The following is a 22,859-nucleotide window of genomic DNA, read 5'->3' on the forward strand; positions in this document are numbered from 1 at the left end:
ATACCACGGATGGCTTGAAGAGCCTTTCCAGGAATATGTTAGGTGGGACGGGGTCGCGCTTGGCACCGATGCGAGCAAGGACATCTGCCGTTTGATTACTTTCTTGAGCCACACGATGAAACTCGAGCCCCTCGAACCGAGCTGACATTTTGAGGACGATGTTACGATAGGCTGCCATCTTCGGATCTTTGGCGTCGAAGTCTCCATTTATTTGAGATATTGCGAGGTTTGAATCCCCGCGCACCTCCAGGCGTTGTATGCCCATGGTGACGGCCAGCCGAAGACCATGCAGTAAGGCCTCATATTCGGCTGCGTTGTTGGAGTCTGTGTATAATATTTGGAGTACGTACTGAACTGTGTCTCTAGTGGGGGATGTTAAGACAACGCCCGCTCCTAAGCCCGACAGCATTTTGGAGCCATCGAAGTGCATGACCTAGTTGGAATATGTGTCGTACTCTTTAGGGAGTTCGGCCTCTGTCCATTCGGCGACGAAGTCGGCCAGTACTTGGGATTTAATGGCTCGGCGCGGTTTGTATGTTATGTCAAATGGAAGGAGCTCAATGGCCCACTTAGAAATCTGGCCTGTGGCATCGCGGTTGTTTATTATTTCATTCAGTGGTACTTCGGAAGCCACCATGATCGAGCATTCTTGGAAGTAGTGTCGCAGCTTCCGGGATGCCATGAAGACCGCGTATGCTACCTTTTGGTAATGAGGGTACCGGGATTTGCATGGTGTGAGGACAGTGGACACGTAGTATACCGGCTTCTGGAGCGGGAATTTGTCTCCGTCCTCCTCTCACTCGACGACGAGCACCGCGCTCACCACTTGGTGTGTTGCTGATATGTATAATAGCATGGGTTCGCCGACGTTCGGTGCGGCCAGGATTGGGTTGCTCGCAAAAAGAGCATTTATTCCTTCCAGTCCGGCTGTTGCCGAATCCGTCCACTCGAAGTGGTCGGTGCGTTGGAGAAGGAGATAGAGTGGCAGTGCTTTTTCTCCTAGTCTGGAGATAAAGCGGCTTAAAGCTGCCACACATCCGGCTAGTTTTTGGACCTGCTTAAGGTCTGTTGGTATAGCCAGTTGCGACAAAGCCCGGATTTTGGTTGGATTTGCCTCAATTCCTCTATTGGAAACAATGAACCCAGCAGTTTTCTAGCGGGAACGCCGAAAACACACTTTTCCGAATTGAGCTTGATGTCATATGTACGGAGGTTGTCAAATGTGAGACGCAGGTCGTCTGTTAGTGACTCAACGTACCTAGTCTTGATGACTACGTCATCCACATATGCTTCGACTGTCTTGCCGATTTGTTTCTCCAGGCATGTTTGAATCATGCGTTGGTAGGTGGCACCGGCGTTTTTCAGCCCGAAGGGCATAGTGTTGAAGCAGATTAGCCCGTATGGGGTAATGAATGCCGTTGCGGCTTGATCGGACTCCTTCATCTTGATTTGATGGTATCCGGAGTATGCGTCGAGGAAACACAGTGAGTCGTGTCCTGCGGTAGCATCGATGATCTATCGATGCGGGGGAGGGGGAAGGGGTCCTTAGGGCAGGCCTTGTTGAGGTCTTTGAAATCGACGCACAGGCGCCAGGATTTATCCTTCTTTGGTACCATCACCAGGTTTGCTAGCCAGTCCGGGTGTTTTATTTATCTGATGAATCCGGCCTCAATTAACTTGGCTAGCTCCTCCCCCATAGCTTGTTGTTTGGGTTCGGAAAAGCGCCGCAATGTTTGCTTGACCGGCTTATATCCCTTCAATATATTGAGGCTGTGTTCGGCTAGCCTGCGTGGGATCCCTGGCATATCAGAAGGATGCCAGGCGAATATGTCCCAGTTTTCGCGTAGTAACGCTCGTAGTGCGGCGTCGACCGCTGGGTCCAGCTGTGCCCCGATGGAGGCTGTCTTCTTGGGGTCCATTGGGTGGACCTGAAATTTGACTATTTCGTCTGCTGGTTTGAAAGAAGTGGATTTGGGGCGTTTATCAAGGATTACATCGTCCCTGTCCACCATGGAGCGTTGTGCAGTTAATTCTTCGGCCGCGAGGGCCTCGGACAGTGCCTCGAGGGCCAGTGATGTGGTTTTGTTTTCGGCACGGAGGGTATGTCCGGATCACTGGCGAGAGTGATAATACCGTTGGGCCCGGGCATCTTGAGCTTCATATACCCGTAGTGAGGTATGCCCTGAAAACGTGCGAACGCATCTCGCCCCAATAGGGCATGGTATCCACTGTTGAAAGGGGCCACTTGGAAGGTTATTTCTTCGGACCGGTAGTTCTCTGGCATGCCGAATACCACATCAAGTGTGACTTTGCCCGCGCACCGCGCCTCCCGGCTGGGAATTATTCCTCGGAAGGTCGTATTACTCTGCTCGATGCGGCTCCTGTCTATTTCCATTTTAATGAGTGTGTCCTCGTAAATGAGGTTTAGCCCACTGCCGCCATCCATGAGCACTTTGGTGAGCCGAAAGCCGTCCACAATTGGATTGAGGACCAAGGCGGCTGGTGCCCGGACTGTCTGGAGTCCTTGTTCGTCACTGGCATTGAAAGTTATGGCCGTGTCGTTCCAGGGGTTTATTGCTGCAACTTGACAGACTTCGGCGAGGTCGTGGAGTGCTCTCTTGCGCCGATTGTTTGAAGAGAAAGTCTCGAAGACTGTCAATACTCTAAGGTCGTCGCCCTCCGGGGGGTGTTGCTCTTTGGTGAGGATATCCTCACCGCTCTTGGCCACTTGCCGGAGTATCCAACATGCTCTAAGGCTATGGGTACGTACGGTATCTGGTGTCATGTGTATTTTGCATGGCCTATCGAGCCATCCCTCCAGAACGGTTCCGCGTGCCCTAGTGGGCTTAGTTTTCTTCAGTATTGGTTCGGGTGCCCCGCGAGGGTGCATCCTTTTTGCCCCGACGAAGGGTTGAGTGGAAACCGATGGTTCCCAGAGGGCTGCCTGTGTTTTCTAGGCGCTTTCCATTGCGCAGTACTTCTGTACGATGGTTGCCAAGTCAGCGAAGTGTAATACGCGACGGTGGTTGATGGCGTTGAGGATTCCTACGTCCATGCAATTATTGCAGAATGCTGAGATCACTTCTTCGTCGCGGCAATCTTTCATCTTGTCTTTGATAAGGAGGAATCTGGCCCAATAGTGATGGACTGTTTCCGAACCCTGACCCAATTTAGGATCCGGAGACTGCTGTCGTATACACATGAGATCGCGTATATCTGGGTGGGTGGGTGGCTTTAAATCCGAACCCTGACCCAATTTAGGATCCGGAGTTTGAGAAATCTCTGAGCTTAATGGTTCGGGCTCCGGGATGTCAACTGATTCTTGAGGCCCAATGTCCAACTCTAGGTTCGGAGGGCTAGGAGTGTTGTTCCGCAGACAGGTATCCGGCTATTCGAGCTCGGATATCCGAACATAGTTCGTCTTCAACATAGGGGTAGAGTCATTGTTTTGCTCCTCTATGACCGCTATCTAATGGGTGATCGGCGGAGATTTGATTTCTCTCTGATCGGGTTTAAGCCCAATTTGATCATAGTCTGTAGCGACCCCCATAGCGGCGATGCGATCTAGGAGTTCGTTTAAAGACGACAACTCCGCCGGATCCATCCGTCTGGAGTATTCGGAATCAACACGGAGGCGATTTTTGATGGCCTGAGAGGTCATCGTCGTCTTAACAGCCGAACGGGCGATCATAGTAAAGTCGCCTAACTGGAGGGTGTGGCCTGAGGCCAGGGCTCCTCCAGAGGTGATGCTGTCCTTCATGACAAGGCGAGCCATCAATCCTTTTTCCGATATCACAGTGGAACTCTCAATGAAAGCACCAATGTCGGTGTCAAAACCAGCGGATCTCGGGTAGGGGGTCCCGAACTGTGCGTCTAAGGTCGATGGTAACAGGAGACAGGGGACACGATGTTTACCCAGGTTCGGGCCCTCTCTATGGAGGTAATACCCTACTTCCTGCTTGATTGATCTTGATGAATATGAGTATTACAAGAGTTGATCTACCACGAGATCGTAATGGCTAAACCCTAGAAGTCTAGCCTGTATGATTATGATTGTCCCTATGGACTTAGCCCTCCGGTTTATATAGACACCGGAGGGGACTAGGGTTGTACAAAGTCGGTTACAGAGAAAGGAATCTTCATATCCGGACGCCAAGCTTGCCTTCCACGCCAAGGAGAGTCCCATTCGGACATGGGTGAGAGTCTTCGGTCTTGTATCTTTACAGCCCATTAGTCCGGCCCACGTCCAACAGGCTAGACGCCCGAGGACCCCTTAGTCCAGGACTCCCTCACCAGGCTGCCGGCAAAGCCCACCACATTTTGCCACTTCCGCTTGCTGCCGCCTATCGCCATCGACTTTCTCGATGCTGCTCACGGTCGACCCAGCTTCGCCCGGTTGGGGAATCTACCGTACTGAGGGTTCTTTCTCATGGACAACAAGGTAACTAATTTAATGAGATATTATCTCATCTCTTATCCCAATTCATCTGCCTCCATTAATCACCCGGCCGAAATAGCCGTGAATTAATTTTTATTTGAGCTGATTTGAGGGTTTTCTTCCGTTCATAGAGTGTACAGTGCACGGACACATCAGGACCTTGCGGCCTTCGCCAGACATTCCATCTCACTGTACCAGATGACTTGAGGATACGTGCGGTATGTTCAATCTCACCCTAAATTGGCTGGCATGGCCTACTTTCCTAAACATATTCTAAATATTACTACATTTGGATAAAAGGTGCCACATGCATCGTATACGTCAAAGGGGATTTTTTCCCCTGTTCTTTCTATATTAGGAAAATTAATGATGTATTGTTCTTTCGATTACTCTCATATTTCCATGACATCATGTTTACCCTATATGTTTAATTATAAATTTTTGTCCTTCGATTTCGACTGTTGTACAGTTCTTTCAATTTGGGCCCATATTTGCATGTTACCATATTTTCTATAATAATCCTACCATTTTCTACAGCGCATCCCTTGCTATGCAACAGAATCTGTAGTGCACAATCTTTCCCTTTACATAAACCAAGACTACAGGGATGTCATACTGCACACAAACCATGGATTTACAATCATTGCTGCTGTAAGACTTGATGAACGTGGTGACCCCTATTTTGGCACTGGCTTTTGGAGAGAACTTGCTAAGTTTTATGCACTACAAGCTGGCGCTGGAATTGCACTGCACATAAAAGGGCCTGGTCATGAGATATATGGTAACTTCCCCGACGATATCATCCGTCCAGACTTTGTTCGAAGTAAGTTTTCTTTTCAACTATCTACATGTTGACTTACCCAGCAATATCAAATGAATTGTGTAGTATTTAAGCAACCAACTGTTATTCCCAATCAAATATGGGGCGCTGACAACCATCCTTTCCAGGAGGTGGCACCCCGTATGGAAGTCTAGCCCTCTCGACCTCGTCGACACCCACGAGCTCTGCCATGGCTATCGCAAAAGCTTGGATGCATTCTACAAGATCCTCGGCAGTCACCTTGGCCCAACCAGAGGCCTTAGAATGGGCAAGTTCTATTCCAACGGCAAGGACCGAGCCAAGCTTGACGACTGGTTCCGATCCCCCGCCCTAGATCAGCTCGAGGAGCTCACTTTTGATGATGGGCATATGCGGTCGCTACCAACGTCCACACTCCGCCTCGCGCCCACGCTGCGCGTTGCCAAGTTCAGGAACTGCCATCCCCCCTTAATGACGCGCCCGCTCTTATTCTACCACGACTGAAGCACCTGGAGCTCGTCGTCATCTGCCTCTCAAACAGTGACATGGAGCGCCTACTCTGTGGTTATACTTCACTCGAGTACCTTCGTCTTCAGGCGATCAATGGGTTTAGTACCTTCCACATCACCTCCATGACTCTCCGGACTATTTACGTGTGTTGCCGGTGCGGCAGGAAGACATCACAAGATGTGTACCACGGTATGGTCATTGAGGACATACCTGCACTTGAGAGATTACTTGTAGTTGATCAAGAAGGTCCAATAAGAATCAATGTCATTTCTGCGCCGAAATTGACAGTGGTGGGCTACTCGTCTGACAAATACTCCAAACTTATTATTGGATCCACACTCGTTCAGGCACAACAGCTGCCTTCTACCTCTCCTTCTACAAATTAACATTATTTCTAATTTTGAAGATGTTTGTTCATCTATCATTCAGAAAATGATTCTGACAAGCTTGACCACGAAACTACGCACAGTGAACGTCTTGGCACTAGAATCTATTGGCTGCAACCTGGAGCAAGTTGTCAGTTTCCTGATATGCTTTCCGTGCTAGGAGAAGCTATATATCGAGGTGATGTTCCTTTCCTGTTAAATGTTAACCGTAAGTGAGTTCAATTTGTGACACCTTTTTCCAAGTTTACAATGACAATGTACTACGATTTCTGAAGGATTCTTTTGTAGGATTTCAGTACATACATGCCCCCCATATTGGTTGCTTGATCCATATGGTTACAATCAATAAGCATTTCTCCTTTGGATTCATCTTGTCGGGTGGTTGGTGCGACATATGCCAACGGATGGCTTAGCATTGTGGGTGCCAATAAGACATCGCCGGTGCCTGGAAACGGGATGAGGCGAAGACATGCACGCCGGCGGATCTTACCCAGGTTCGGGGCTCTCCGAGGAGATAACACCCCTAGTCCTGCTCTGCGGGGTCTCCGCATGATCACTAGATCAAGGAAAGGTAGCTACAATTGCTCCTAGAGCTGTTGGGTTAAAGGGAGAAGAAGAACAAGGCTAGCTCTTGCTTCTCTCTATCTCTATGTTGTGTGTGCTGTGCTCAGAAGCCAACCCTTTGCATGGGTGCTCCGGGGGGTTTATATAGGCCTACCCCCCGGGGGTACAATGGTAATCCGGCTGGGCACTGGTCCCAGCCGTCAGTGTCTACGCTCGCCGGCTTCTCCGCCGGCTGTTGGGTCCCGCCGGCTGCCGGCTTCTTGGTCGACAGGCCGGCCCCACCGCCTAGGGTCTTGTCGGCGGCTGCTCACTGTAGCCTCGCCTATGATGACGAGGGCTTCGTCGAGGTAAGCATGGCTACAGTGGGCCGCCTCGGGGGCTCTCACTGTAGCCTTACCTCGTCTTGTCTCCTTGATGGGGCTCCTGCTTCGAGGAAGGGGGTAGCCAGCTTCTGGGGGCCGGCTACGCCCTTGGCCGACTGGGGGAGGCCGGGCCGCCTCCGCGCCTCTCTCTGGCGGAAGGGGCCCGGCGCCTGCGGGTCGTACAGGAGTCGGTCGTGGATGACGTTGAGGCTGGCATGGCTACAGTGCCGAGCCGAACAGGAGACGGTCATCCCGTACGGCCTCCTGTGGCCATGCCCGCCTCGGCCCTCGGGGGTAGTGGGCCGCACTGTGGCCACACCCCGTCTTGTCACCGTTATGTGGGCGTAGCTTTGGTGGTTGGGGTCTCGGCTGGCTTCTTGGAGTCGGCGTTCTTCTTGGTCGGCTTCTTGGAGTCGGCTACCCCGTAGTTGTCCGGGGAGGGGTTGCTGAGGCTGGGTCGCCTTCCGGGAGTCGGCTTTAAAGGTGGCCGGCCAGGGAAGGCGGCCCAATGCTTGGAGTGCTTGGAGGCCCGAAGGCCTGATAATTTTTTTAGAAGAACCAGGGGCAGTCGGTTAGGCTACCCATGGCCATTTACTCCGACAGTAGTCCCCGAAGCTGATTGGGCTTCGAGGTGGAGTAGGGGTTGAGAAGCTCGATCAGCTTCCTATCTTGACAAGTCGGCAGCTGGGAGCCGGCTTTAGTTAGGCGTGCCGCCTTGGTCGAAAACTCCGGAGTCGGAGGGCGGGAGCTCGCTAGCGTGTGCTCCGGGCCGCGGGCCGGCCACTTGCCGTCTGCGAACCATGTGGCCTCCCTCGGCTAGAAAGCCTGCCAGCCCACGCGCGCGACGGGACGTCGCCGCAGGGCGGGGGCCCGCCACGTCCGCACCCGGGCCCAGGCACGGATTCTCTGTATCCCGAAACCGCCCGCACGTCTCCTTGCGGCAGTTTCGGCTCGCCTTTAGGGCGTGGGGGGAATGGGTGCAGTTAATCCCACGTCTCGCCCCCACGTCCGGCCTCTTCGGCCTCGCCTCGCGAAGCTATAAGTAGGGGGAGGTGGAGGGCGGCAGGCCCTCGCACGCTCCTCCTACTTCCACCATCTTCTTCGCTCGCCGTTTCTTGCAACAGCGCCTCGCCGCCGCGCTCTTCCACCGCACGTTCCTCCGCCGCCGCGCTAGTTTTTGCCATGCCTCCCGCCATGGAGCAGTACGGCGGGGATTGGGATGGCTCCAACGTGCACAAAGACCACGTCGAGTTCCTCCGCAATACTCGGCGGCTGCCGGCCGCGGACAAGGTGGAGGCCCTCCTTGCGCCGGCGAGGGAAATTACGCCGGAGCCGCGGGAGGGCGAGCGGGTGGTCTTCCGCTCGCACTTCTTGCGTGGCATCGGCCTGCCAACAAGCGCCTTCTTCCGCTCCTGGCTCGACTTCTATCAGCTCCAGCCGCACCATCTCACCCCAAACGCGGTGGTGCTGCTGTCCGCCTTCGTCACCCTGTGCGAGGGCTACCTCGGCGTCCTCCCCACCCTTGAGCTCTGGGGGGAGTTCTTCCAGTCGAAGCTGGGCACGCGCATGCGGGGCGTGCCGGCTCAGACTGGCGCCTTCATCGCGTCGCGGAGATCGGTCGCCGACAACCCCTTCCCCGTCATCACGCTGATCCAATCGGTGAAGAAGTGGCAAAAATCTTACTTCTATGTGCGGAACATCGCCCCGCGGGGCGACTACATCAACCTGCCGGCTTACGTAGCCGGCCCACCGGAGGGCAGGCGGCCCCAGTGGTCCTTCCGGGCCGTGACTCTAACGCCGGCCGGGTCCGCCGCCGTCGCCCGAGTGCGGGAGCTGACCCAGGCAGAGGGCTTGACGGGGCTCGACCTTCTGGCCGCGTTCGTCACGCGCCGGGTTCTTCCGCTCCAGAGCCGGCCTCATCTGATCTGTCAGATGAGCGGCCAGCTCGATCCGAGCTGAATGTGTACCAAGGAGATGCCGCACGAGGAGGTCGCCTATATGGTGAACTACCTTGCGAACTGCAAACTTACCGAAGAGTGGCAGTTCGGCAAGGAACTGTATAGCCGAGCCAATCCGCCGCCTACGGTATGTTCTCCTTGTCTCTTTCTCTCTCTCTTCGCTTTGTTGCCGAGTTCCTCTTAGCCGATTCTAACTTAGTCGGTTTGCTTTTCGACAGAGCCCTGTGCTTCGGCCGGCCGGCGGGTCAGACTCGGAGCGCCGATTCGTCCCCGACCGGACCGAACACGATCTGGAGGACCCCGACCTGGGGGCGGCCAGTATGGACGATGACGTCGAGCCGTGTGGTGGCCATGCCGGCGGCGAAGCAGTCGGCTCCAGGCTCGGAGTTACCTTTGATGACTGGCCGGACGACGATGAGGCCGAAGTCGTCCCGCGCCGCCAGCCGGCATCTGGACGCGGCGCGGGTTCCTCCGCCGCGCTGCCTGCTCGGGGTGGAGGTCAAAAGCGTCGCGCCGCCCGGGGTTTGTTCGGCAGCCGAACGAAGAAGCCCAGAGGCGGGGCGGCAGCCACCAGGCGGGAGGAGGCGGCCGCAAAGGCGGCGGGCTTCCGCAAGACGGTGAAGCAACCGCAGACCGTGTTGGCGTAAGTTCACTTTCTTTCGTATACTCTTTTTTCTTTCTTTTCTCTGGTGGTTCCTGAACCCTTGTCTTTTTCTTCAACGATCAGAGCTCCGTTGTCGCTTGAGCGGGCGGCTGCCGCCTCCGTCGTTGAGTCGCCGAGGGGCTCTGGGAGCACCACCCACCGCGTGGACCCCCATGCCGACCTTCAGGAGGCGACAGAAAGGAACGCGCGGGAGGCGCGGGCGGAGCGAGAGGTGCGGGAGGCCGAGGCATGGAGGGCGGCCGCCGCCCAGGCGGCACGGGAGGAGGAGGCGGCGAAGGCACTCGCCGATGCCGCAGCCAGGGCCCAAGCAGAGGCTGCGGCCGCAGCGGCGGCGGGGGAGGTTTTGATGGTCACCCCGCTGCGCGTCATGGCGCCTGGGGACATGGAGCCCTCGCCAGAGGGAGCCAGCGGCGACCAGCCAGGGCTGGGGGGAAGCGACGACGTCATCATCCTGGAGAGGGCGCCGGTGCCGACCCCGCCAACTGGGGGGCTCAAGGCGGCCGGCCTGATCCGCCGCCTGCACAGTCGGCGGGGGGCGAGCCGGCCGCGAGGGCTGAGATGGCGGTCCGGATTCCGTCGAGCCGGCGCGCGGGGAAGGCCGCGTCGGAGCCACAGAAGGCCGCGTCAGAGCCGCGGCCGGCCGTGGGCTCCAGCTCGTCGGCCCGGGATGCGGAGGCGGCCAGCGCTACCTCGGGGTGGACGCCAGGCGGAGGGACGGCTGTGGTGAACGTGGCTGCACAGGACGTCCGGACCCGGCTCCAGGGCCAAGCTGCGGCGCTGAGGCAGTTCACCGACGAGTTCCTCGCGACGCGGGCGGCCATCCGGGTTAGTATTCCCATCTTGCTTCTTCTTGATCTTGATTTCTTCTTGATCTAGATTTCTTCCGCGGGGGCGCGTCAGCGCACCCACTGGGTGTAGTCCCCGAGTTCTGAGTCGGCTGCTGAGCAGGCGGCTTGGAACTTCTTGGTGGATTTGCCTTTGCTATTTTTGTTCTTACTTCGGTCTTCTGTCCATCTTGCAGGACTACCACAACCTTCGAGCGGCCGCCTTCAACTCCCAGGCTCGGGAGCTGACTCAGAAGACCGCCGACCTTACTGAGAGCCGAGGTACGTACTTTGTTCTTTATCTCATGTGGGGCCGTGTCAGCGCACCCACTGGGTGTAGTCCCCGATATTCGGGCCGACTGCTGAGCAGTCGGGTCGGATCTTCCTTGACGACTTCTTCTTACTGTTCTTTCTTTTTCTGCCGTCCCTGCAGCGGCCAACGCCAGTCTGAGGGCACAGCTGGGAGAGTCTCAGACTGCCCTTCGTGCCAAGGATGCCGAGCTCGCCGCCTTGGTGCAGGAGCACGACCGCCTGGTCAAGAAGCTGGCCGACCAGGAGGAGGGCAGTCTGCCACAAGGCGGCCCTGAAGGTGGTGCAGGACCGCGAAGCCGCCCTCCAGGCCGAGTACGAGACGGAGGCGGCTGGCTGGGCTGAGGCCAGGCAGACTCTGGCCTCTGGCTATGGCCAGATCGAAGATCTGGTTGACGGTAAGCCGCCTACCTCTTCGTCCTTTCTTGCCATCTGCCACTTTGGCTCTTTTTCTGATTTGGTGCTCTTTTCTCCTTTTCTTCTTCTTGCTTGCGCAGAATATTTCCCTGGCTATTCTACTGCTGCCAACCAGACCATCGAGGCCCGTCGCTAGGCGCAAAGGCAGGTTGGCTGTCACATCCTAGTTAGTTCATGCATTAGAGTGTTGCATCATGTCTACATTTCACAGAAACCTGAAATGGGGATGCCAGAAACCCCCAGCACCCCCCCTGGAACAACTAGGGTTTACTAAAATTCTTTTCAATGAACCTGAAATGCCCTCCATAAATGTTCACCACCTTTGGTCTTGGCTAAAACCTCTGCCAAAAATGGTTTCATATTTTTGGAGGCCATCTTGGATTTTTGCATAAGCCATAAGCATTTGCATTTGGGCATTTTAAATGCTATAAATATTTTCAAATGCCCAAATAATCTTGAAGGTATTTTTAGGCTGTTGGGAATAATCTCAAAGGTGCCCCAGAATATTTTCAGGATTTTTCCAAATGAATTAGTATTTTTACTATTTCAAAACACAGTACAGAAATAAATAAAAAAAGAGAAAAGAATAGAAGGCAGAGAAACTTACCTGGCAGCCCACCTGGCGGCCCAACACTGTGCTGGCCCGCGCCAGTCAGCTGCCTGCTCGTCGCCAGAGCAGGCAGAGAGGTGACGCCGGCGAGCGCGAGCTCGCCACCGCGCCACCTGCTTGCCGCCCTCGCCGCGGATGAGCTGGCCGACCTCCCTCGACGCGCCCCGAGCCCCTGGACATCGCCATTCTCCCCCATCGCCTCTCCCTCGCCTTCTTCCCACCATGGCCGACGTCGCCGCAGCCACCTCACTGGAGTAGCCGCGCCCACCGTCGACCTCGCGCCGTACCACCGTGTCCTACAGCACCGCCGTCGCCCACTCCTTCGAGCAAGCCGAGCCCCGAGCGCTCTGTTGCCCCAAAGCTCCGCCACCGACCTCGCCTTCGCCGCTCACCGTCGGAGATCCCGTCCGCCGTCGCCACTGCTACAGCTCGTCTCCGACCTCGCCGCCTGCTCCGTCGCAACCGCCGTGAGCATGGCCACCTTCCCATCCTCTCGTCTCTCTCTCGAGCTCTGTAGCCACCGCACGAAGCTCACCCGTACGTGCCGCCGCACGAGCTCGTCGCCGACGAGGCTCCGGCCATCCAACGGCCACACCACCGTAGCCATTAGCTTCACCGCAACGCTAGGAACCCGTAGCACCCTCGCACGTTCCTCGCCGTGCTCTCTAGCTACGGTTTCAACCACGCCCGTACCCGGTAGCCGCACGGCTCGTCGCCGGCGTCGATTCCGGCGACCCCGAGCTCCACTACCACCACCAGTCGACGCGGCTCGCCCCCAGCTACACGTAGGTACTCTCCGCCGTCCTTTTGGTCGCCGGAGGAGGGAACCCGCACTCCACCACCGCGGCTAGACGTCGCCGGCAGCTAAATGCCGGCGAGTCAGCGTGGTTTGACCACGGGTTGACCCCCCAGGGTCACTGACAAGTGGGGCCCGCCTGCTAAATAAATCTGGGTTAGAGTTAAAACTAATTCTAAATAACTAATTACCTAACAGTGACACTGACACAGGGGACCCACACATCAGGTTTGACCTGGACGACCCCGTTGACTTGCTGACGTCACACTGACGTCAGGCTGACGCAGTAAAGCATTTACTAGAATTATTCTTATATTGGAAATTCCAGAAATTATCACAAACTTCAAAAAATCATAGAAAATAATCTATAGCTCAGAATGAAAAGATTTATATATGAAAAATGATCAGAAAAATCCATTCTATCCATATGTACTGGTTTCATGAATGATTAAGCAAGTTAACCTACTGTTTTATACAGAACAAGATAAAGCATTAATATGGGCCATTTATGAAATTGGAATTTGAATCTTTGATTCAAATTAGTCCAAACCCATCTGGTCTTAGTTGCATTAGCCCAAAACATCCATCTTGCCATGTCTCATGCATGCATCATATTGTTGCACTTGCTTGGTGTTGATTGTGCTTCGGTATGCTCATCGTGGTAGGTCCTGCCTCCGAGGATATTCACGAGTATCCAACTGAAGGGCAGTATCCCACCACCACTCCGTCAGGCAAGCAACCCATTGATCATTTCGATACAAACCCATCTTCTCGCTTCTGCTCTCGTTTACTACATTAAGACAACGCGATTCAAACTGCTGTGTGTTGCGGTAGTTGAACCCACTTTCCTTTGCATGACCTGTCATTGCCACAGTAACTAGATGAAACCCACTAGCATGTGTGTTAGTTGATTGAGCCATGTTGTGTGTTCCTACAATACTATGCTTGCTATGCTTAGAGTTGTGTCAGGTCTGGCTCATCAGGGAGATGAACTAGATTGAAAGTGTGTGTGTCGGTAAAGGGAGTAAAGTGTTGAATACGATTTGGTAAAGGTATCGATGGGAGGCCATGTAGGAGTACATGGTGGGTTGTTTCATTGAGACCGTCCCTAAGAACTGAGATCGATGGGAGGCCATGTTGGAGTACATGGTGGGTTGTTTCATTGAGACCGTCCCTAAGAACTGAGATATGTATGCGTGATTTAAGATTCAGCTACTACCACACATTGGGCCCGAAACCAATGGACCCCCTCGGCTTCTTATTCACCCTTGTCCTCTGTCCAGGAGTTGCACGTAGTTTCTGGTGTTTGTAGTAAGCTGGAGGCCGTGGACAGCGCTGACCAAGGGGTGGGCTGTGATGCGGTAGGCTCGTGGCACGGTGTACCGAGTCGCCCGTTTGGTGTCCGGGAACCCTGCACACATCGTTTGGGGCCGTATGTGGAAACCTCGGCCGGACTCCCTGCAGATGGAACCTAAATAGGCGATAAACCTGGACTAGAGACTCGAGTGTTTAGGTAGGCTGTGGCCGACACCCACGTTGGGCTTCCGCTTGAAGGTTGCCGAGTACACGCCCTGTAGCGACGATAAGTGGTGAGAGCGTGTGTGACGAAGTACACCCCTGCAGGGTATGAAACTATTCGAATAGCCGCGTCCGCGGTAAAGGACTACTTGGTCGCTTATGCAGTTCATAGACAAGTAAATGGATACTACTAAAAGCCTCAAGATAAGTGTGAGTACCGCGGATGGCCCTCTCGTTGGATGACGAGGGAGGATCCACGGTGGAGTATTAAGATGGTGATTAGTGGACTCGTGTGCGAAAACTATTTCACAAGTGGTGTATCGTAGGATAGCTTAGCCAAGAGTCAAAGCTGGCTTGCTGCAATAACCCCACTACCTTCTTGAGAATGAACATGTACAGTAGGATATGTTGTAAGACTTGCTGAGTACCTTTGTACTCATGTTGCTTTAATTACTGTTTTCAGATGACAACACCGCCCCTTCTGACGGGTTCTACGTAGAACTCGACGACGACGAGTGACGCGCCACCCAGGTGGTGATCTAGGCTTGTGAAGGGCCTATGTAGATAGACAGGCTTCGTCAAGCCTTCTTTCTTTCTAGTGTCTGTACCCAGACAGTTTGCTTCCGCATGTGCTTGTATGATTGTATGACTTGAGTGTCGGGTCATGTGACCCCTATCTGTATGAACAAGTTATGTAAGGCTCTCCGGAGCCCTTTAAATAAAGTACTTGAGTTGTAGAGTTTTGTTGTGATGCCATGTTGTATTTGCACATATCGAGCATATTGTGTGTATGTTTGAAATGCTTGGTATGTGTGGGATCCGACAATCTAGTTGTTTATCTTTAGCAGCCTCTCTTATGGGGAAATGTAGTCTGGTGCCTCCTTGAGCCATAGTAGTCCGCTACAGCCCGGTTCACCGGAGTCCTGCTAGCCCAGCACTACTGCTCTGGACACCTGACTGGCCGGCATGTGAATCATATCGTTCCTGTGTCTGTCCCTTCGGGGAAATGTCACGCGGTGACATCCGGAGTCCTGCCTGGCCTGCTACAGCCCGGGTTCCCGGAGTCCTGTTAGCCCAGTGCTACAGCCCGGACTCACACGCTGCTGACCGACACGTTCGATGTTGATTCATGTATGCCTGTCCCCATACGTTAGTGCCGCTTTGGGTTCACGACTAGCCATGTCGGCCCGGGTTCTCTGTCATATGGATGCTAGCGACATTATCATATACGTGAGCCAAAAGGCGCAAACGGTCACGGGCCATGGTAAGGCGACACCCGTGGGAGTACCGTGCGTGAGGCCGCAATGTTATATGAGGTGTTACAGGCTAGATCGGTGTGATTTGGAATCGGGGTCCTGACAGCGTTGGCATCAGAGCCGGACTGCCTGTAGGTGCGATAAGCCAAACTGGTCGATGTCGAGTCTAGAAATGCTTTAGTTATATGTAGGGGAATTGATTGTGGGAGGGAACGTAAGGTGCTTTTACTCCTTTACCTCATGCCCTCTGATCTGAGTCATACTCTTCTCATTCTACGCGGGTTAAGGACTAGGCTCTCTCCTCTCTATCAGGTTCACGTGTTACTAGTCCGTAGTAACTTATAGGATTGTTGGTTCCATGCTTCGGTTCAGTTTCTATTACCTTGGTATGTTGTCGGTTGAACCAGAACCTTGACATGATGTTGTTGAGTGGTATTGCAAACTGTTGCGAATGTCTCAAATCCTTTTTCAAGCATCTACAGCCGTTATGCTATCCGAATTCTCCTAGAAATACTAATGCCTTGCATTATTTCGTGCTTTCAGATGGCCACCCGTTCCCAGAACCAAGTGGTTCGTCTGACCCGGTGCATCGGCGTACCTGGTCAAACGGCCATGTTGGTCCGAGTGATGGTTGAGACAGGCTATCGTTGGTATCCCGAGTATACCGTCGAGGAGCAGTTCCGAGACTTTAATCAAAGTCAATATCTTTGCACCGTCAGGATTTACCCATCCTACCCTGGAGCCACTTAACCCCTCCATTGCTCTTATGGACTTGGGGTTACTGTCGAGATGTCCGTGTAGGACGCAGCTTACTCAATGATGACTATCATGCGAGCCAGAACTGCCTTGCTTCAGAACACCGACTTCTGCTATATGCCAGCAGCACTCCCTGGGGCACAGGGGTACTATCAGGCCACTTACTGTGATTCTACCCATGAGGGCTCACTACTCCGTACCACCACCGAGATGCTTGAGGACAAGGACCGTGAGAATCGTGCCTTGCGAATGGAGCTCTTTAATGCTCGTGCTGATCACTGGGCCACCCTGACACGGTTTGCACCTGCCGTGCAAGCTGGGTTTATGGACATGAGGGACATATACCCCGTGCGATCTGGTCTGCCAGAATGTATGGAATGGCGTGATGTAGGAGGCATCACCCCTCCTCGTGGACCCCGTCTGCCACCGTTTGTTGGACCAAGGCCACACCCGAGTCCCTATGGACCGCAGGCTCCACAGGACCGTCTGTTTCCGGATGATCATGTTCAGCTTCCAGGACATGGTGGTGACTTCTATGAGGATTACTACGGGGACGTCTGAGTTGGTAGTAGTTCTACTAGTAATGTAACAATTGTAATCTATACAGTCCTGCGTGTCTTGTGGGATACGACTTGGTGTGTATCACATTCCGGAGGTGTAGAAAAAATAATGTATAGGAGCTTGGAATGCCTCTGATGAGATGTATCGTCTTTCATCGTAGTTGTACCTTAGCCTGGGCTTGTACTAAACTATGTATGGCATGTATGACCGTTGGTGTATGTATGTAGCTATGTTACCATGTCATACTGATGGTCATCTCTGCATTCCGTGTTATCCATTACATTCCGCTTTTCCCTATCAAGATTTAGCCATCCTCGTCTAAACCGCTGCTTTGTTTCTCCTAGGATGGTTAACACCCGCAACAACCCTGCTGTCCAGGCGCAGGATGAAGCCAATGCAGCCAGGGCGGAGGATCTGCCCCAACCGCCTTCACTAGCTGAAGTTATGCTGGAGGCAGAAAGAAACAAGCGTGAGACTAACCGCTTGCTAGAGCGAATTGAGCAGAATACTGCACGTCACCAGGGGAACGACCTGGTGTCCATCAATGACTTTATCAAGCTGTACCCACCGAAGTTCAACCACTCCGTCGAGCCCCTTGATGCGGATGATTGGCTTCGCAGCATCACCCATAAGCTACGTTCTGCCAACGTAGCCGAAGCTGATAAGGTTACCTACGCTGCCTATCACCTCGAAGGCCCTGCTAGCCTTTGGTGGGAGAACTTTGAGGCTATGCGCCCAGCTGGCCAAATCACTACTTGGGCTGAATTCAGTGAGGCTTTGCATGAGCATCACATTCCGGAGGGTCTCATGGATCGTAAGCGGGAGGAATTCTGCAACTTCACCCAAGGTAGACTGACCGTGGATGCATACAGCCGTGAGTTTGGAAATCTAGCACGCTATGCTCCTGAAGAGGTATCCACCGACGCCAAGAAGCAGGCAAGGTTCCGCAAGGGACTTAGCCCTGAGCTTCGCCGTGATCTTCGTCTGCATGAGTGCACCTCTTTCCAGAAGTTGGTCAATAAGGCCATCAGTGCCGAGACAGGACAAACTGACTATGACGCTACACGCAAGCACTCTCGTGATTTTGGTTCCTCATCTGGCTCCGGATCCCAGAAGCGCCGGGTCTGGATTCCAATACTGCTCTGCCACCCAGGTTCACTCCGAGGCCATCCTTCGAGGCGCCTCGCCCCAACCAGCAGCATGCACCGCCCAAGGTTTATGGTGGCCCCGCTGCTAATGCTGCTCCACGCCCCAATATTGTGACATGCTTCAAGTGTGGAGAAACGGGTCACTATCTGCGCGAGTGCCCCCGAAACAACCTCAATCTACCTGGACAGTCCGTTGGCCGTGGTAAGCCAGCAGGAAAGACTTACTACGCCAAGCCAGCCACCACTGCACGTGGCCATATCAACTATGTTTCAGCTGAAGAAACTCATGAGGATCCCAACGTCGTCCTTGGTACGCTCCTTGTTAATTGCCATCCGGCAACCGTTCTTTTCGATACTGGAGCATCTCATTCATTTATCTCTGAGAGCTATTCTCGATTACACAACACCACATTCTGCGACATGCCCACTTCCATGGTAATCCAAACCCCTGGGTCTAAGTGGCAAACCTATAAGATAAGCCATGGCAATGAAATTCTTGTTGACAGACTGGTCTTCCTTGCATCACTAATAGCTCTCAAATCCTCGGACATAAACATCATGTTGGGTATGGACTGGATGTCAGCCCATTATGCTAAAATTGATTGCTCTACTAGCACTGTTCAACTTACCCATCCGTCTGGCAAGACAGTCAATGTTTCGACCCGAGTGTCTAAACGTCAGCTCTACTCATTAAATGCCAACCCTCTTCCAGACCTCGAAGATGTGCCGGTAGTCCGTGACTTCCCGGATGTCTTCCCTGAAGAACTGTCAGGTATCCCACCTGACAGGGATGTTGAGTTCGTGATAGACCTCGTTCCAGGAACCGTCCCAATCTCTAGAAGACCCTATAAGATGGCACCCCTAGAGCTAGCCGAGCTTAAGAAACAACTCGATGAGTCCTTGAAAAAGGGTTTCATCCGTCCTAGTTCTTCTCCGTGGGCTTGCCCCGTCCTCTTCGTCAAGAAGAAGGATGGTACGGATCGGATGGTTGTAGATTACCGACCTGTCAACCTAGTCACAATCAAGAACAAGTATCCGCTTCCCAGGATCAACGACCTGTATGATCAGCTCGCTGGATCCTCAGTCTTCTCTAAAATGGATTTGAGGTTGGGCTACCATCAAATCAAAATCAAGAACGGGGACATTCCTAAAACGGCCTTTGTTACTCGTTATGGCCAATACGAGTATACAGTCATGTCCTTCGGGTTAACCAATGCTCCAGCCACCTTCTCTCGGTTAATGAACTCAATCTTCATGGAGTATTTGGATAAATTCGTCGTAGTATACCTCGATGATATACTCATCTACTCCAAGAACGAGGCAGAACATGCCGAGCATCTAAGGCTAGTACTAACGAAACTTCGAGAGCATCGCCTTTATGCTAAATTCTCCAAGTGTGAATTCTGGTTGCCAGAAGTGACCTACCTAGGCCACGTGATCTCTGGTAAAGGTATTGCTGTCAATCCCGAGCGAGTTCAAGCCATCCTTGACTGGACTCCCCCTGAAACGGTTAAACAAGTTTGGAGTTTCCTTGGCTTAGCGAGCTACTGCCGTCGCTTCGTCGAGAACTTCTCCAAGGTTGCTAAACCTCTAACCGAACTCCTCAAGAAAGATAAAAAGTTCGAGTGGACCCCACAGTGCGAGTTCAGCTTTCAGGAACTGAAAAGACGCCTGACATCTGCCCCCGTACTCGTACCACCAGATTTTTCTAAGGACTTTGTTATCTATTGCGACGCCTCGCGACAAGGACTAGGTTGCATACTCATGCAAGACCGTCATGTGATTGCCTACGCTTCCCGACAGTTGCGTCCACATGAGGATAATTATCCCACACATGATCTAGAGCTTGCAGCCGTAGTCCATGCACTCAAAACATGGCGACATTACCTTCTCGGTAATCGTTGCGAGATTTTCACTGACCACCAGAGTCTGAAATACATCTTCAACCAACCGGATCTGAATCTCAGGCAAAGACGTTGGGTCGAGTTGATCTCAGACTACGACTTAGAAATAACTTACACCCCGGGCAAAGCCAATGTCATGGCTGATGCGCTAAGCCATAAATCCTATTGTAACAACTTGATGTTACAACAAAGCCAACCACTTCTCCACGAGGAATTCTGCAAGCTTAACCTTCACATTGTTCCTCAAGGATTTTTATCCACCCTGGTGGCGAAACCTACCCTTACGGATCAGATCATCAAAGCTCAGAAGGTAGATCCGGGGATCTCCCGTATTAAGAGAAACATCAAGAAAGGAGTTGCGGATTGTTTCTCCGTTGATGACCAAGGTGTCGTGTTCTTTGGAGACCGTCTAGTGGTTCCCAAGGTACGCAACCTGAGGCGATTGATCCTTAAGGAAGCTCATGAATCTCCTCTCACCATTCATCCCGGTAGTACTAAAATGTATCAAGACCTACGCCAGAGGTTTTGGTGGACTAGGATGAAGAGAGAAATTGCTCAATACATTGCTAACTGTGATGTCTGCCGACGTGTTAAAGCAGAGCATCAACGACCTGCTAGCACCCTTCAGCCTCTGGCTATTCCTGAATGGAAATGGGATAAAATCGGAATGGATTTCATTACCGGGTTTCCCAGGACCAAGAGAGGGAATAATGCTATCTTCGTTGTTGTCGATCGTCTTTCCAAAGTAGCCCACTTCCTACCTGTTCGTGAGAGTATAACCGCTAGCCAGCTAGCAGACTTGTACATCTCCCGAATAGTGCCTCTTCATGGTGTTCCATTGGAAATTAACTCAGACCGTGGAAGTCTCTTCACCTCTCGATTTTGGGAAAGTTTCCAAAATGCCATGGGAACTCGTCTCTCTTTTAGCACCGCCTTTCACCCTCAATCAAGTGGTCAGGTAGAACGAGTTAATCAAATTCTGGAGGATATGCTCCGAGCTTCTGTCATCTCTCTCGGCATGGATTGGGAGAAATGCCTCCCATTCGCCGAGTTCGCTTATAACAATAGTTATCAAGCCAGCTTGGGCAAAGCCCCTTTCGAGGTTCTCTATGGACGAAAATGTCGAACGCCTCTTAACTGGTCAGAAACCGGGGAAAGACAACTTTTTGGCCCGGATATGATCCAGGAAGCAGAAGAGCAGGTTCGCATTATTCGTGAGAAATTGAAAACAGCCCAATCTCGCCAAAAGAGCCATTATGATCGCAAACATAAGGCTATGACTTTTGAGGTTGATGAGAAGGCTTACCTTCGGGTGACTCCTTTAAAGGGAACCCATCGATTCGGTATCAAAGGCAAATTGGCCCCTCGCTACATTGGACCCTTTCGCATTCTTGCCAAGCGAGGAGAAGTTGCCTACCAATTGGAACTACCTCCGCATCTTTCCAAGGTTCATGATGTGTTCCACGTATCTCAACTCAGGCGTTGCTTCTCGGATCCTATCCGTGGAGTGGACCACAAAACGCTTGATCTCCAAGATAATCTCACATATCGGGAATATCCCGTTCGCATCCTTGATCAAGCCGAGCGTACCACTCGACGCCAAAACATCAAGTTTCTCAAAGTTCAATGGTCACACCATTCCGAGAAAGAAGCTACCTGGGAAAGGGAGGATCGTCTTCGACTTGAGTACCCCACCTTCTTTCCAACGGATCCTAAATCTCGGGACGAGATTCTTTTGAGTGGGGGTGAGTTGTCACATCCTAGTTAGTTCATGCATTAGAGTGTTGCATCATGTCTACATTTCACAGAAACCTGAAATGGGGATGCCAGAAACCCCCAGCACCCCCCCTGGAAGAACTAGGGTTTACTAAAATTCTTTTCAATGAACCTGAAATGCCCTCCATAAATGTTCACCACCTTTGGTCTTGGCTAAAACCTCTGCCAAAAATGGTTTCATATTTTTGGAGGCCATCCTGGATTTTTGCACAAGCCATAAGCATTTGCATTTGGGCATTTTAAATGCTATAAATATTTTCAAATGCCCAAATAATCTTGAAGGTATTTTTTGGCTGTTGGGAATAATCTCAAAGGTGCCCCAGAATATTTTCAGGATTTTTCCAAATGAAATAGTATTTTTACTATTTCAAAACACAGTACAGAAATAAATAAAAAAAGAGAAAAGAATAGAAGGCAGAGAAACTTACCTGGCAGCCCACCTGGCGGCCCAGCACTGTGCTGGCCCGCGCCAGTCAGCTGCCTGCTCGTTGCCAGAGCAGGCAGAGAGGTGACGCCGGCGAGCACGAGCTCGCCACCGCGCCACCTGCTTGCCGCCCTCGCCGCGGATGAGCTGGCCGACCTCCCTCGACGCGCCCCGAGCCCCTGGACATCGCCATTCTCCCCCATCGCCTCTCCCTCGCCTTCTTCCCACCACGGCCGATGCCGCCGCAGCCACCTCACCGGAGTAGCCGCGCCCACCGTCGACCTCGCGCCGTACCACCGTGTCCTACAGCACCGCCGTCGCCCACTCCTTCGAGCAAGCCGAGCCCCGAGCGCTCGGTGCCCCGAAGCTCCGCCACCGACCTCGCCTTCGCCGCTCACCGTCGGAGATCCCCTCCGCCGTCGCCACTGCTACAGCTCGTCTCCGACCTCGCCGCCTGCTCCATCGCAACTGCCGTGAGCATGGCCACCTTCCCATCCTCTCCTCTCTCTCTCGAGCTCTGTAGCCACCGCACGAAGCTCACCCGTACGCGCCGCCGCACAAGCTCGTCGCCGACGAGGCTCCGGCCATCCAACGGCCACACCACCGTAGCCATTAGCTTCACCGCAACGCCAGGAACCCGTAGCACCCTCGCACGTTCCTCGCCGTGCTCTCTAGCTACGGTTTCAACCACGCCCGTACCCCGACAGCCGCACGGCTCGTCGCCGGCGTCGATTCCGGCGACCCCGAGCTCCACTACCACCACCAGTCGACGCGGCTCGCCCCCAGCTACACGTAGGTACTCTCCGCCGTCCTTTTGGTCGCCGGAGGAGGGAACCCGCACTCCACCACCGCGTCTGGACGTCGCCGGCGGCTAAACGC

Source organism: Aegilops tauschii, chromosome 7, assembly GCF_002575655.3.
Source record: "Aegilops tauschii subsp. strangulata cultivar AL8/78 chromosome 7, Aet v6.0, whole genome shotgun sequence".
NCBI lineage: Eukaryota > Viridiplantae > Streptophyta > Magnoliopsida > Poales > Poaceae > Aegilops > Aegilops tauschii.